The 14,394-nt window shown below is 35.6% G+C and overlaps 1 protein-coding gene across 27 annotated transcripts in view; it reads left to right on the top strand.

The window, feature by feature from the left end:
- Window positions 1–14,394, top strand: part of DLG2 (discs large MAGUK scaffold protein 2) — a 999,237-nt gene that overhangs the window by 397,516 nt on the left and 587,327 nt on the right. The window lies entirely within an intron of this gene.

Raw genomic sequence — 14,394 nt, 5'->3', positions numbered from 1 at the left:
AAAGAAAGAAAGAAAGAGAAAGAGAGAGAGAGAAAGAGAGAAAGAGAGAAAGAGAGAAAGAGAGAAAGAAAGAAAGAAAGAAAGAAAGAAAGAAAGAAAGAAAGAAAGAGAGAAAGAGAGAGAGAGAAAGAAAGAAAGAAAAAGCCAATGACTCTATTGCATGAGGATACAAACCTCCATACATTTCTGTTATCAAAATATTCAATTTGGTTTATGCCGCATTTGTGTTCTCAGCTTTCAGTGTATGACCTCCTGCTATTATCGTAATAGACATGAGAGAAACTTGATATTTTGGTTTCTTGCCAGCTGGGTCCTTACGAATCTCAAGAGGAGAAGGAGACAGGTTAAGATTTCAGGATAATGCACACTAATGGGATATTTGTGGTAAATGTAGTCTACAGTGATATGTTGTTGATGTCCAAATTGCTATCTTTTGATTTCAGAGTTAGCAAGACACAGGGATAAATAGACAGATGATCATTCTGAGTGACCCTTGCAGAGCACTCTGCCAGGTGGACATCAATTTATAATGGCTAATGATGTTTAGGTAATTTTCACAAATAATAGGGAAAAAAAATGTGGGGCACTTAAGGTTGAATTTTGTGTTAAATATAATGAATAAGAACTCTGACCGTCTGTATCTTAACACTCTGTTTCTGCCTACTATGATTTTGAAAAAGGTCTAATGAAATGTATTGCTTGGTTTATTTTGGATGCACATAACTAATTCTTACTGCTTTTTTTAACACCTTCAAAGAAGAAAAATGAAGCTAGTCAGTCACTCTTTAATTAATCATGTCATTTATTCACACAAAGATGAACAAAAAGCTCTGATACTTCTTCAATACTGAGTGGCACACAGTAGGAGGCAAGTGCTGTTTGCTCCTTAACAAGCCCATATGGTAGTAGGAGATCCAGTGTCCCTACTATGCAAACAGCACTGAATCTTTAAAAGCATGTTAAACAACATCTGCTGGTGATAAAATAAGTAAATCAGAAAGCTCATTACTTGATAATTTTCACCTAAGAGCCATAAAAAATCAAGCTGAAGAGATATGTTGGAATATTTTTGAAATTCCAGAGTGTGAGTATTGTGTTATTTATTTTTATTAAAAAAATAAAAAAATAAAAAAATCTGCAGAGCAAGTTAGCTAGATGCCATCCCTGCGAAAAATATTGGCATGATTAAGGAATATTTAGCTAAGAAAGGAAGCATAGTAATAAATTTATGGTTAGAATAAGTTGATGATATTCAGCGTAGGTTAAAGCAAAGTAATTATATTAGATAAATTTCATTTCAGACTGTGAATTTGTTTGATGAATGTCCCTAAATGTTGTGAAGGTTTAGTAAGGCATTTGATTTAATATTACACTGTATCTTATTTTAATAAGTAACAGTATACTTTATCAAAATAATACTCATTAAGGACTGATTAGCTGACACTGGAAAGTACCAGAGATGATAAATGGCCCTTTCATGGAAATATTGAGCGACAGTCTTCCATGATTTAGAATTGGCTGTAGACAACATGTTTCAGTGTTAGCTCAAATGATTTGGAAGGCGGCACAAATTCATGGATGGGAAGATTTGTAGATCATGCAAAGATTTGAAAAATAAAAGAGGAGGGAGCAGTCAGATGGAACAGTCCAGTTACAGTCTGGCCTGGTCAGCAGAATCTATTCAAAGAAAGTAATTATTACCTGGAAGAGAAGGATTACACAGCCAGAGGGAAGAAATGTCACCCACACAAACTGAGGGAGCCCCTAGCCTGGAAATAGATGACTCTGAGGTGGTTTCAGAGGAAAAAATGGGCAGCTCAGCAAAGGTTTATACAATTACCTTTTAATGTTAGATGATTAAGGGAAGAATAAGGACAAGATTATTGTTGTATGTGAAACAACAGTAAGATAATACAAATATTGTGCCAAGTTCTAGAGTCCATAACTTTAAAAGTTACTGAATACATATTTACAGAGAGAGAATAGAGACTAGAACAGAGAAAAATTCCTCCAGAGAGAGACTTATCTCTCTCTCTGATAATGACCATGTATTTCTGTGGGGAGACTGGGAATAAAGGGATTCTTCAGCGCAGCAAAGAAAAGCAGAATATGTACTTGAGTGAAGGCAAACAAATGCTGGACAAGCTTTTTCAGCAGCGAGGATGCAGGACAAATTATGCAAGGAAGTTGTAAATTTCTATCTCACTGTTTCTGAAATAGATATGCACTCTTATTTAAGATACTTTTGTCAGACTTATGAGCTGTGGTACATTAAGCTAAACTCAGTGATACAGTGATACCTCCTGTTTTGAACTCTGAATCTTTTAGGCACCTGATTGCTGTTTCAGCATACTCAGCAAAATCTTCTTCAATGCAAGAATGTGGGATTAGATGATAGGGCTGAGTAAGTTTCAACTAGTCTAACTAAGGCAGTCTATCACTTTCTTCCCCAGCTACTAGCTCAAATGAAGATATGTGGAATTGTATTACAAGGTCTAATGAGAGCATTTACTTCCATTTACCTTCCTTCCTGTGGATGAATGGAGGTTATCAATGCTTTTCTAATTTTTCATTTAGCTCGATATGAGATTTGCAGCTCAATAAAAACTTGAATCAATTGGATGCTACCTGTAGCTATGCAATGAAATTTCAGTAGGAATTATTTCTGTTGGCCTATTAACTGAATATGCATCTCACAAAAATAATTAAAATAAATAATAAATTAAAATAAATGATACCTGTAGTCCATACTTGTTATTAATGTTCTAGGGGAAAATAATGTCAAAATATCTTAGGAAATCCTTAGGTTCACTTCATTGCTCTTGTCTTGGAAATGTTCCCTTTTCCTTTTTCCTTTCTTTTCCAATAAACAAGATATGTAGAGACCTCAGTGCAGTCATCTCCTGGCCTAAATGAGGATGAAGGCTAAATCCTACCTAGGTCATTGATATTTGGAATAATTTTCCTTCACTGATCTGTAGTCTGGACATGGCAAATGTTGATTAAAACCATAAGGTCTGTTTGAGAGGGTTTGATTTTTTTTCAGTGTTGTGTGACTGTCTGCCAATCTACATCAATGTGATATTTTGTACAACTAATTGTAGATCAGTTGGTCTTTAAAATGAGATTCCAAACTTAAGATATGTTGTTCCATTTTCTGCCTTTCCAGCTAGTCTTGAGTCATTTGGGTCAGTTTTCTTCATTCTCTTTTCCTTTGTTTTCCTATCTGTAAAAGGGAGATTGAAAATTGCTTTGAGAAAAAAGAAAACAAACATCGTATTTCCTGAACGGCTATTAGAATTTTTCTGTTTTACATAGAACAGTAATGATTGTAGACTATTACACATACTCTTAGAGTAGTGAATGATGTTTTCTCACAGAATAAGTCTAGCACGTTTAGAGGTAAGAGGAAACCAAGGCTCTGAGACTGTAGCTACACGATTCTACTTCTGGAGTAATTAAAATGGGATTTGATTTCCCCTCCCTGATCCTAAATATCTCATTTTAAGGATTATTTCCTGGTTCTCTGCTTTGATTTGCATTGAACATAAGCTATCTTCTTTAAGCTTGAGGTACCACAAAGCACAGTTTTGTTCTAATTGTTTTCTGTCATTGTTGGAAAAAGTGACTTTCATCCGCAGCCATGCAAGGATGGAAAGGTATATTGCTCAATTGTGAAATTTTGAAAAAAAATACCACAAATTTTCATGGTTTATGTTCAGAAAATCTGTCTTCGACTTAACATTTAAAACAATTAGATATCTAGATAACTAGAAGTCTAAGCAGTTAGCCTAAGAACTGTTGAAAATTGACTTATTTGAGGTCCATCTCTTTCTGTTGTCTTTTGATTTAGCATCAGGTTCTAAGATCTTTGAAGCTTAGCCACTTCACTTTTACTTCTTGATTTGATGAAAGCCTTCCACATTGGAATTCCAGACCTTAACACTGACATCAAGATGTAGCAATGGGTACAGAGCAAAAACAGAAACAAATTTTCTTCCAATGATCTTAACATTTAATCTGTGGAAAGGAAAACTGGGCTCCTATAATCCCTACTATTATTTGAAAAATTCAGTAGAGAACAGAGAAATAGTTTTCATCTCAAAATCTGGCTGTATTCAAGTGGAATATTCTGATATGTAGATGCACTCCCTTTGTATATTCAAGGTCATATGTATTACCATAACTGTTCAGATACTTCCTCTGCTAATTTTTCAGAAATTTCCTATATTACTACAGAATTATAAACTCATTTCTTGGTGAAGAATTTTTGTGCTGAAAACATTACGTGGGTATCACATCTAATTTTGCCTGCAGTACCTTTTTATTATTCATTATTACACATGAGCAGTAGAGATTTTGGAGGTATATTTTATCAATTTCTTAGCCCTTCCTCCCATTGTGTCAGTTGCTGCTTCTTTGTGTTTTCTCTGACGGACTTTGTCAGATCTTACTCAGGCTGCCTGGCTCACCACCATGCAGTTGATCTTGCAACGTCTCAGTCTGATCAGAAACATTTGCCCCCTTTGAAACAGATTATTAAACTTTCTAGATGAAATATTCTAAATAAAGAAAGATGGGAAAAGATTTGTTATTAGAGCTTTCTTCTGGCTTAAATACTATTGAAAATTGTTGTTTTGGAACCAGAAGTTAGTGTTATTAAAAATGGGATGCTATTTGTTGGCAACTCTTTCAAATTGGAATTCTTTTAATTTTGCAGTGGCTTCCATTAACAGTTATCACTGATATTTCAAGTACTGTCAGAAAAGCATTTGAAATAAATTCTCAGTGGCAGCCCCTGCACAGAGTCATATTTCATCTGAAATGATTTATTTCTATATTCCACTTTCTAACATGTAAGATTGTTCATTGGATCTTCCAGTTACTAAAACTGAACCCTGAGTCTGACGTAGTCTTACATCTTCTTTGCAATCAGAAGCAAAGGTAACTGCTCTTCTTATTCCTCGATTAAGCAATTCTCACATAATTTCCTGTAGAGGCCTAATATTAGCATCCTGCCAGTGTTAAAGAAAGCTGAATATGCAGTTAATAGTTTTTCTCAAAGAAACAAACAAGCAAACAAAAAAACTGAGAATAAATATTGTTAATATTTTTATATTTTCTCTTTTTTTGTCCATGTTATATGAATAAGGTAAATGCTGGAGCTTGAAATAGTTCTTTGCAGTAGCTATTCTTGATGTTTTCCATTCCTATGATGCTATGCAGTGTGCGTTTAATTTACAGCAACCAAATTATTTGGAGTTAAATGTTACGTAGGCAATGAAGAGGTTGTTCTGCTTTTAATTGATGCTGTGACCTACATTTTTTCCCCAAGGCAATACAGCAATTTTTCAGAAAAAAAATCCTGTTAATTATAATTGTATTCTATGGTGCTGGGTCAATTGTCATTTCCATTATATAAATTTTAAAAATTAGGGGGCTTTAGTTCAGGTATTTTAAATCATGTTAGGTAGAGATTTGCCTGTGAGGTTGGTAGCTCAGATAGAAGTGTTTTGTGAGGCAATGGCTGCAGTCTCATAATCAGTTATGTTTAAAACCCTCTAAATTATGTTTGGCCCAAGTGGTACCTGTGTTGGCTATGTTGTTGATGATGACACTTCCTGCATTTTTTGAGAAACGAAGTCAGAATTCTGAATATTAGTGTCAGTTTAAATTCCCATGGTCTCTTGTAGTAAAGATGTGTGGTTATGATCGTCTACTAACCCTGGCTTCTGAAATAAATTCTAACCTTACTACACCATTAAATAAACTCTGTATTTCCCTCAAAGGAAACCATGTCCATTCATGAGTGCTGTGACCTCTATACCAACTGCCTCATGGAAAAAGTTAGGCATATTTTGGCAGCTTGGATGAAAGATGGTTTACATCAGTGTAAAAATTAAACCATTTCAAGGAAGAGGAAATTTATTTCTCATCCCTAGCCAGAGAAACTTTAGAATCACCTAACTTTAAATAAACTCTCTGCATTCCCATTATTTCCTATGGAAAGTTATATGCTCAACTAATAATACCCAAATATTCTATACTTCCTTGATGTTTTTCCCCTCACTATAGACTTACTATGCCTGATTTTTTTATTTTTATTTTTTAGTATCAATTTACTTTGGATGGAGCTAAAGCACACTTCCATCATTACATGATTACTTGAAACATCCCAGATGTATAAGCTCTCAAGACTAAAAAACAGACCCGGAGCTTCCCAGGTTAAAGAATAAATAAATACATAAATATCATTATTAATAATAACTTCCACAGCAATCTTAATAACTTAACAATTTATTAGACAATCTTTCCAATATTGCATAAAGCCATCGTTACAGAGCCGTAAGAAGTTCAGAAACTCAGCTTCTGAAAACTTCAGGAGACTGAAATCTATCTGAATTCTCTATGTTTTTCAGAACTTTTAAAAATCTTTCAGATAATTTTATTTGAGAAACATACATTAGTACTTTTGTTGCCTCTGGAGACAGCATCCTGATTAAATATTTCAACATGTTGTTTATGAATGTTAGAAATTTGAAGTATCACTTACCATTGGGAATGATTGATGTAATTCTCTTAACTTTGAGTGTTAAGTTCAGAAATTAGTCATTATTTGACATGTAGTTTAAGGTAAAGTAACTATTCAACTGGAAAATCCTTCTGAAAAAGAAGCATGTTATAACTTAAAGTGTACTCCTTTGTGCCTTTACATTATATTGATTCTGGTTGCCTCAGTAACTGCCCAATTTAATTTTTTAATTTATTCAATCTCCACCTAATGGTTGGAAATTATTTTTCTCTTTGCTTCATACTTGCAAATCTTCAGCAATTCAGAAAAGAAGAAAGAATGATGTGAAATATGAGCTGTAAAAACAGATTCTTTAATTTTATTGGTAATATATGCTCTTCCTGTATATAGCCCAAGGCTTTTTGATTGTTTTTATAAACTGTTTATAGCAGCTTTATTGCTACAAATGGAATTCGTTTTATATCTTATTTGAAAAAATATTTCCCAGAGCAAAAGTAATCATGATAAAATGTAATCGTTACAGCACAGTTGTGTTTCAAGGAAACATCAAATTTTCTTTTTTGGCACAATAGAGGAATGCGCAGTTCCTCAATGATTTAACACCAAGTGCATGTGCCTCTGTAAAAAAATACATGCTTTAAAGTTTTATTTGATGATAGATTATAGTTAGTACCATTTTTTTTTTCAGAGTGTTTATTTTGTGAATCAAAATATAAAAGAATTAGTAAAATATGGAGAATTTTACAGGATGAAAAGAAACAGCTCTAAATAAAGAGTGAACTGATTAACTCTTATGGCCTCATCTTCTACTGCACAAGACTGTTCTATAACACCATTTTCACCCAATCCCTCAATAAAACAAGCAAACAAACAACAATTCCATTAACTGGGGAGCAAAGATATTGTTCTTGCTTACAGAAATCCTTGCAATCAATTTCATTACTTATGAGGAGTGTTATGAGTATTACTTATGAGTTTTGTTAAACTGGTAGCTGAAGACCTCAGAAGTTTTAGACATCAAGAAACTGTTGAATTCTGTAAACAGGCAACAAAGATACATTTTAATGTTCAACATCCTGAATGTGAGCCTTTATTTCAACTCCAGGATTAAATAAGAAGTTGTTCAAATGTCCCTTTCAAAAGAGAAAAACCATAGAATTGAGAAAACGATACTTTCGCTATAACTTGTTTAGATCCAAGTCAGAGCATATTGTTGAGCGAGAGAATATGTACAGCTTCATTATTACGTAAGCTTTAGTAATGCTGCAGGTTTTAGCATTGAATGAGTTGACTTAGATCTTCCTCCGCACACATTACTTTGTATTCTAGTGAAAGAGCAGGTATAGATCACTTTGGCTGCAGGAATCTGAAAATTGCAGGTTTTGTTCTGACTGATAAAACATCTCACAGTTCTATATTTATGGCCTTACAGATACATACATAACCCATTCTTTCTTCTTGTTCCATATCTAGAGAGTTTCTACCCCGCCTAGTAACCTCTGAAGACCTCTATTCTTTTAGAAATATCCATTTATTTTCACGGAACAAAATTTCCAGTGATCAGATTCTCCATTTTTTCTGAGAAGTTTCATCAAAAGAATTGACTTTCTTAGCCTAAATTCTCCTTCTGGATTCCAGATTTTCAAAGCTCCTTTTGAAGACTTCTAAAATAATGAAGGAAGAGGTCCTGAGCCACTTGTGTTAGCTTTGAAGTTAATGCTGCTTCAAGCAGAAGTTGGACTACATTCTGTCAGTTACTCAAAGCCCAAATTGAAGTTCTGTAATTTTATGATTCTGTGACTTTCACTGAAATTAATTATGGACTGACTTTGAAGGGTGAAATTATATATTAAGAACTGACCAAATTTAAAAATCCCAGTGCTAAGGACCCCTGTTTCTTAGCCACACTTCTCTCATTCTTAATATCTAGTACAGCTTTTACTTTCCTTTGTTTCATTTCCACTTCTAAAGTGCTACGTTGCTTTTTATTTATCTATTTTTTTTTCCTGGGTACTTTGAAGCTGTTGGCCACTTCACTTTATTTTTGCCTTTTCTTCCCCTGATTCTGCCAAGTCCTAGTTGGCAGAAACAAGTTACAAACTTTTCATATCATAGTGATGCAATAGATGATGCAGCTTTCCAATATTATTCATGTAATGAAATACATTTTCAGAATTGAAATAAATAACAGAGATAAATTATCTATTCTGAAATAATCTGCATCTACAGTGCAAATAGGCAGATCCTCAGCTGACAGTTTTAAATTAATTTCTACACCAAAGAAAGAGGATAAAGGAAGAAATTTGTAGGGTGTTCCACAGCCAGGTATCAACTGCCATTCCTGGGAATCTGGTGGGAAACTGAACTTGCACAGGGTCCAGTTTTACTCTCCTTTATGGGAATGCTTGGAACCATTTAACAGATGCAAAAGGAGTAGGTGTTCACTTTGGAGGTTCAAATATCCATATGGAAGAAACCATGAGGGCATTTTTCACATGATTTTAGTATACCAGATGCTTGAGAACAAAAGGGGTAAGACTTCTTCCCTGTATATCCTGAAGAGTTTGTTAAAATCATTTTGGCTCTGCAAAACAGTGTTTTTGGGGAAAAAAATTCTTTCTACTTGATGGATGTAGGCTGTGTTCCTTACACCATGGGCTGGAGCATCAAACTAAAACTTGTTGGTTAAATGCTGGCCACACATTTCCTAGGTTCTCATCCTGACTCTTCGGTCAGTAACTATTCTTCATTTATTCTACAGATGAATTAACAGAGCTTTCACTTGGCAATTTCAAGCAATAATGAGGGGGAAAAGCTAGATCTATTAGAAGTAGCTAAATCTTACTCAATCTTACCCAGTAAGGAAAGGAGAACTGTAATTTTAAGATGATTGGAGTCTGTTATCAGCAGGTAGAAATTTTACCTATATTTACAGAGAACAAAACCCATTGCATGACTTTTGAAACAACTGCATGACTTCCTGAGTTCTGAGTCAAGATATTTTCTTAATCTTTTCAGTATTTACTGTTTGAAAGAATGAAACAATCAGTAATACAGAATAACCTAGAGCCTTTTGCTGATTAACTTTCTTTTTGTGATTATGATGCTTAGAAGAGATTTTACTCAAATTAGAAATGAGAAAGAAAGAACAGAAGGTAGCAGAAGTATCTGTTTTGAAAACTGTGACACTGCAACCTGGAATTTATCCAATAACCTTTTTTTTTTTTTTCTTTGCACTTGAAATTGGCAAACCAAATGATTAAAGGTTTGATCTTATTAGAACTTAACTAATGTAAATCTTCTAATGTGATGCCTAAAACACTTGTCTTGAGCTTGTCATACATCCTTATAACAAGCCAATATCACAGAAACTTTCAACCACGGTAAGCATTTCACAGAATCACAGAATCACAGAATGGCCTGAGTTGGAAGGGACCTCAAGGATCATGAATCTCCAACCCCACTGCCAGGCAGGGCCACCAACCTCCCCATTTACTATACCAGGTTGCCCAGGACCCCATCCAACCTGGCCTTGAACACCTCCAGGGACGGGGCATCTACAACCTCTCTGGGCAGCCCGTTCCAGCACCTCACCACTCTCCTGGTAAATAACTTCTCCCTAACATCCGAACTAAATCTTCCCTCTTTCAACTTCAAACCGTTCCCCCTTGTCCTGCTGTTATCTACCCTTTCAAAGAGTTTACTCCCTTCCTGTTTATAGGCTCCCTTCAGGTACTGAAAGGCTGCAATGAGGTCACCCCGCAGCCTTCTCTTCTCCAGGCTGAATAAGCCCAGCTCCCTCAGCCTGTCCTTGTAGGGGAGGTGCTCCAGCCCCTTGATCATCTTTGTGACCCTCCTCTGGACCCTCTCCAACAGCTCTCTGTCTTTCTTGTACTGGGGGCTCCATACCTTGACACAGTACTCCAGATGGGGCCTCACAAGAGCAGAGTAGGGAGGGACAATCACCTCCCTGTCCCTGCTGGCCACCCCTCTCATGATGGAAGGCAGGATACCATTTGCTTTCCAAGCTGCAAGACCACACTGCTGGCTCATGTCAAGTTTGTCATCCGTCAGGACCCCCAGGTCCTTCTCTGCAGAGCTGCTCTCAAGGACTGCTCCTTCCAGTCTGTATAGATGCCTGGGGTTCCTCCAGCCCAAGTGCAAAACCCTGCACTTTGCCGTGTTGAACCTCATTAGGTTCACCCAGGCCCATCTTTCAAGTCTGTCAAGGTCCCTCTGAATGGCATCCCTCCCTTCCTTCCTTCCACTTCTCTTACAGCTCTGAGAATCTGGGAGCAAATAAAGAGTTAAATGGAAATGTAAATGATGTCTTAAGATGTGACAGTTTATATTAGCTGAACTGCCAGCCTTAGATAAGGGCCAAACAAAACTCACGTGTCAATTCCAGGTAGAAGAAAAATATATTCTTACTTGAAAGATGATTTCCAACAGTCTTAAGCATAGTGAAACCTTTTCCTCTTTCCAGGATTTTGTGAATTACTGAACACAAAATGACATTCCATGCACGCAAACCAGCTGTTTATTGTGACTGAGTGCCATAAATATGCATTATACTATATATCCTTAACATGCCTAGGCAGTCTGTAGATCTAACAGCACAAAGCAGAACATAATTCAGAGGAGGGAGACTGACAAGTAACTTAGGGAAAAAAGTGGGTCAGATCCATAAGGAAGACACAGATTTTCTATTTGTTCATCATTGTGCTTTTGTTTTTCTCAGGGATTTTTTTTTTTTTTTTTTTTTATAAGCATGGGGATGTGGTTGATTTTCTCAGGACAGCAAGAAGTGTGAAGAGAGAATTAAGAGGGAAGTACTTATTTGACTGTGATATTTATGTTTTTAAATGTCTACAGCCTCTGTTGATGCTAAGGTACCAGGAACGTCAAATTATGTCTCTCTGGGGAATAAAGGATGACAATTACTGTTTAAATATGGAAACCTGTTTGCAGGAGACACACTGCAAACTGTGTGTCATTACTTTCACAATTCATTGTGATGAAAAGTAGGTAATACACATCTTTGGACAAATAATGTCTCACTGTCTTTAAAGGAAATTTAGCTTTAAGCCAGTTTAATTTCTTCAATCTTTGGCTTTACAACCAGACATATCAGGTGGCAAATGTATGTTCAGGTGTACGAGGGTCCTACAGATTAAAAGCCATATTATAATGAATCTTTCTGCTTTTAAAAATGAAGGAAGAATAGTTTTGTAGCATAAGCACAATTTTTTACAAGATGCACTAAACTAGGTTCAGTGGAGTGTTGCTAAATAGTGCTGTTTTGTTGGTTTAGCTGTAAAGTGTTCACTTAAAATTAGTCATCACTGTCACGAAACAATATTTTCATACCGTGCTGTGTAGAGAGAGATTAAGGCTTTCCAGGTGATGGCTAATTCTTGTCTGGTCATTTGTTTTCATCTTGTATTAAAATGCTGACACTAGTTCCAAGAAATTGGTAGAGAATTGCACAGACTTCAGTATTTACCTAGTGAACGCTGTGTCTATTGCCTTGTTAGTCTTAAAAAAAAAAAAAAAAAAAGTCTTATTTGTCTTTAAATACATATTATGAAAATAGCACAGTGCTCGGTATCCTATCCCCAGATGAGTCTCCAGGAGGGCACTGTGTGACTGTGCCAGAGCCAAAGAGGGCAATGACAGCATGCAGCACATGTAGGTTTGCATTATTCCTCAGCTAAGGAGCCACTTGCCCTCTCCTACCACTAATTAAGACAAACTGACAATCCAGTGCTCTTTCTTGCCTGCCTGGGTATCTCATTCCTCAAAATACATCATCTGGAACACAACAGCATTGTTGAGATTTTCTAGCATTGCTGATATTTAGCTCAGTAAACAAAATATATATTTCACTCTGGTGATGTGACCAAATAAAACTGACTTTGTACACTGTGAAAGGGAAGAGATTAAAAAAAATCAATACTAATTCCTACATCAAATTATGTACTGACGCAGAAAATGAACTGCAATAAACCATTTCTAGCATTCAGAGACAAGCAGATATAGAGATGGCTAATGAAAATTGTTCTAATAATCTGAAATGAGTGCATATCAAATACACAAATCCCACGTCAAAGCCACTAAAATATTTTGGGTAAATGAAACTTTTATTGGAAATCTAATCAATGCCTTATTAAACATATTACTTTTCCAGTCTGATGCATGCTTATGACTAAAATTTGACACAATCTTATTAATTGTTTTTTTGCTTATCCAAGAAAATGGTATTTTCGAGTTTCTGGTGAGCTAAATAACATTTTTTACATTGGTTATAGCTGAGCAGATGACCAACAGATTGACTATTTTTTTCACTATCTGCTTAAATTTGCATATTCTGAGGTCTCTGCATATACTGTAAAATGCAGGTGTGTACATGATGGTGTCCCATTTTGTCACAGAATACTTGTTAATATCTATTAGAATGTTCAAAGAGCAATACTCATCCTCTGCTTTGACAAGATATCAAAGCAGCTCTGCAGAGTCTTATAAGCAGCTAATTGGAAAATTCAGCTTGCTGTTTGTGTCATTCTGTCCTTTGAGTGAGATTTTGACCAACTATAAAATCTCATGCTCTTTCTTTTTAATTCTTACAAGGAGCTCCAAATGCATCACTTTGTTTTGTTAATACAGCCTGCTCATAATGGGGAAGTTCATAAAAACCTCGTAGTAGCAATTCTTCAATGGATAAGTCAATTAAAATACCTCTAATTTAGTGCTGTTGTACATACTGGGTGAACTTACAAAGAAAAGTTATTTAGTATTCATCTTAGTGAGGATTTCAGATTAAATTAATGATACAGCTTCTCAGTTTAATGGCTAGACCAATTTATATAATATATCCAAAACTCTATGTGGTTCCCTGTTCCAGGCCATGGGAATAAAGTGCTTGTGAGATTACTGTAATAATCTGGGAACTTCTGAACAACAGTGTCAATCTTGCCTCCAACCTCTTGAGGCCATTGGTCTCATCATGATACAACCACAGACTCTCCTTTCAGTGCCATTGCCATGGAAACTGGGACTGCCCTTTTAACATTGGTAATTTGAGCATATATGGCTGAGTAACTAATAAAGCCAATCTCAGATATTTTGCTACAGGTTATACATAATTATTCCATGAGCCAAAAGAAAGCAAAAAGTATAGTCTGGTACCCTGTCGATCTTTGTGAAACTGGACAAAATTTCTTGCCATTTCATATGAGCTCTTTACTCCAATAATATTTCTGAAGTGATCTTTACTATCAGTAGTTATTAAAGGTAGAAATTTGTTTAATGAACTGCACAGAGAGGAAGGCTGTAGTGTTGCCAAAAGGAAAAAAAAAAATCTTACAAGCAACTGGAAAAGTGGAAAATGGCATGAAAAGTAGAAAGCTACCTTAACTACAGAAGTCTTCATTATACTAGCTATGATATATTATGTATAATTATAATTGGGAACATGTATTCCATCAGACTCTTGTTTGCTTTTGCTGATGTCAAACACTATCCAGATGGTACAGTGCATTTTCTCTAATCACCTCCTTTTTATCTCATGCTTTTCTTGATCTGTATTCCTTACAGAGCCTTTTTTTTTTTTTCTCCCCCCATTCCTCCCCCAAAGTATTACAGTGTCCTCCATTTTTGGTCCTATTGCCACGCATTTCTCTCCTTTGGAACCATTTCTTAGTTCATAAGCGTAATTTGTCTTTTTTTTTCTCAAATGTTCTTGTTATCTCTGTTTGATGATTTCAAACTTAATGTCCTGAGTGCCTCACTAGCAAACACTGCTAGTAAAGAATATTGCTTGTTATCAGGATAATTTTCAGATCCTTTAACAATAAAGACTA

The sequence above is a fragment of the Gallus gallus genome, chromosome 1 (genome assembly GCF_016699485.2).
Source record: "Gallus gallus isolate bGalGal1 chromosome 1, bGalGal1.mat.broiler.GRCg7b, whole genome shotgun sequence".
In the NCBI taxonomy this organism is placed as follows: Eukaryota; Metazoa; Chordata; class Aves; order Galliformes; family Phasianidae; genus Gallus; species Gallus gallus.
This window is presented reverse-complemented; position numbering and strand designations above follow the sequence as displayed.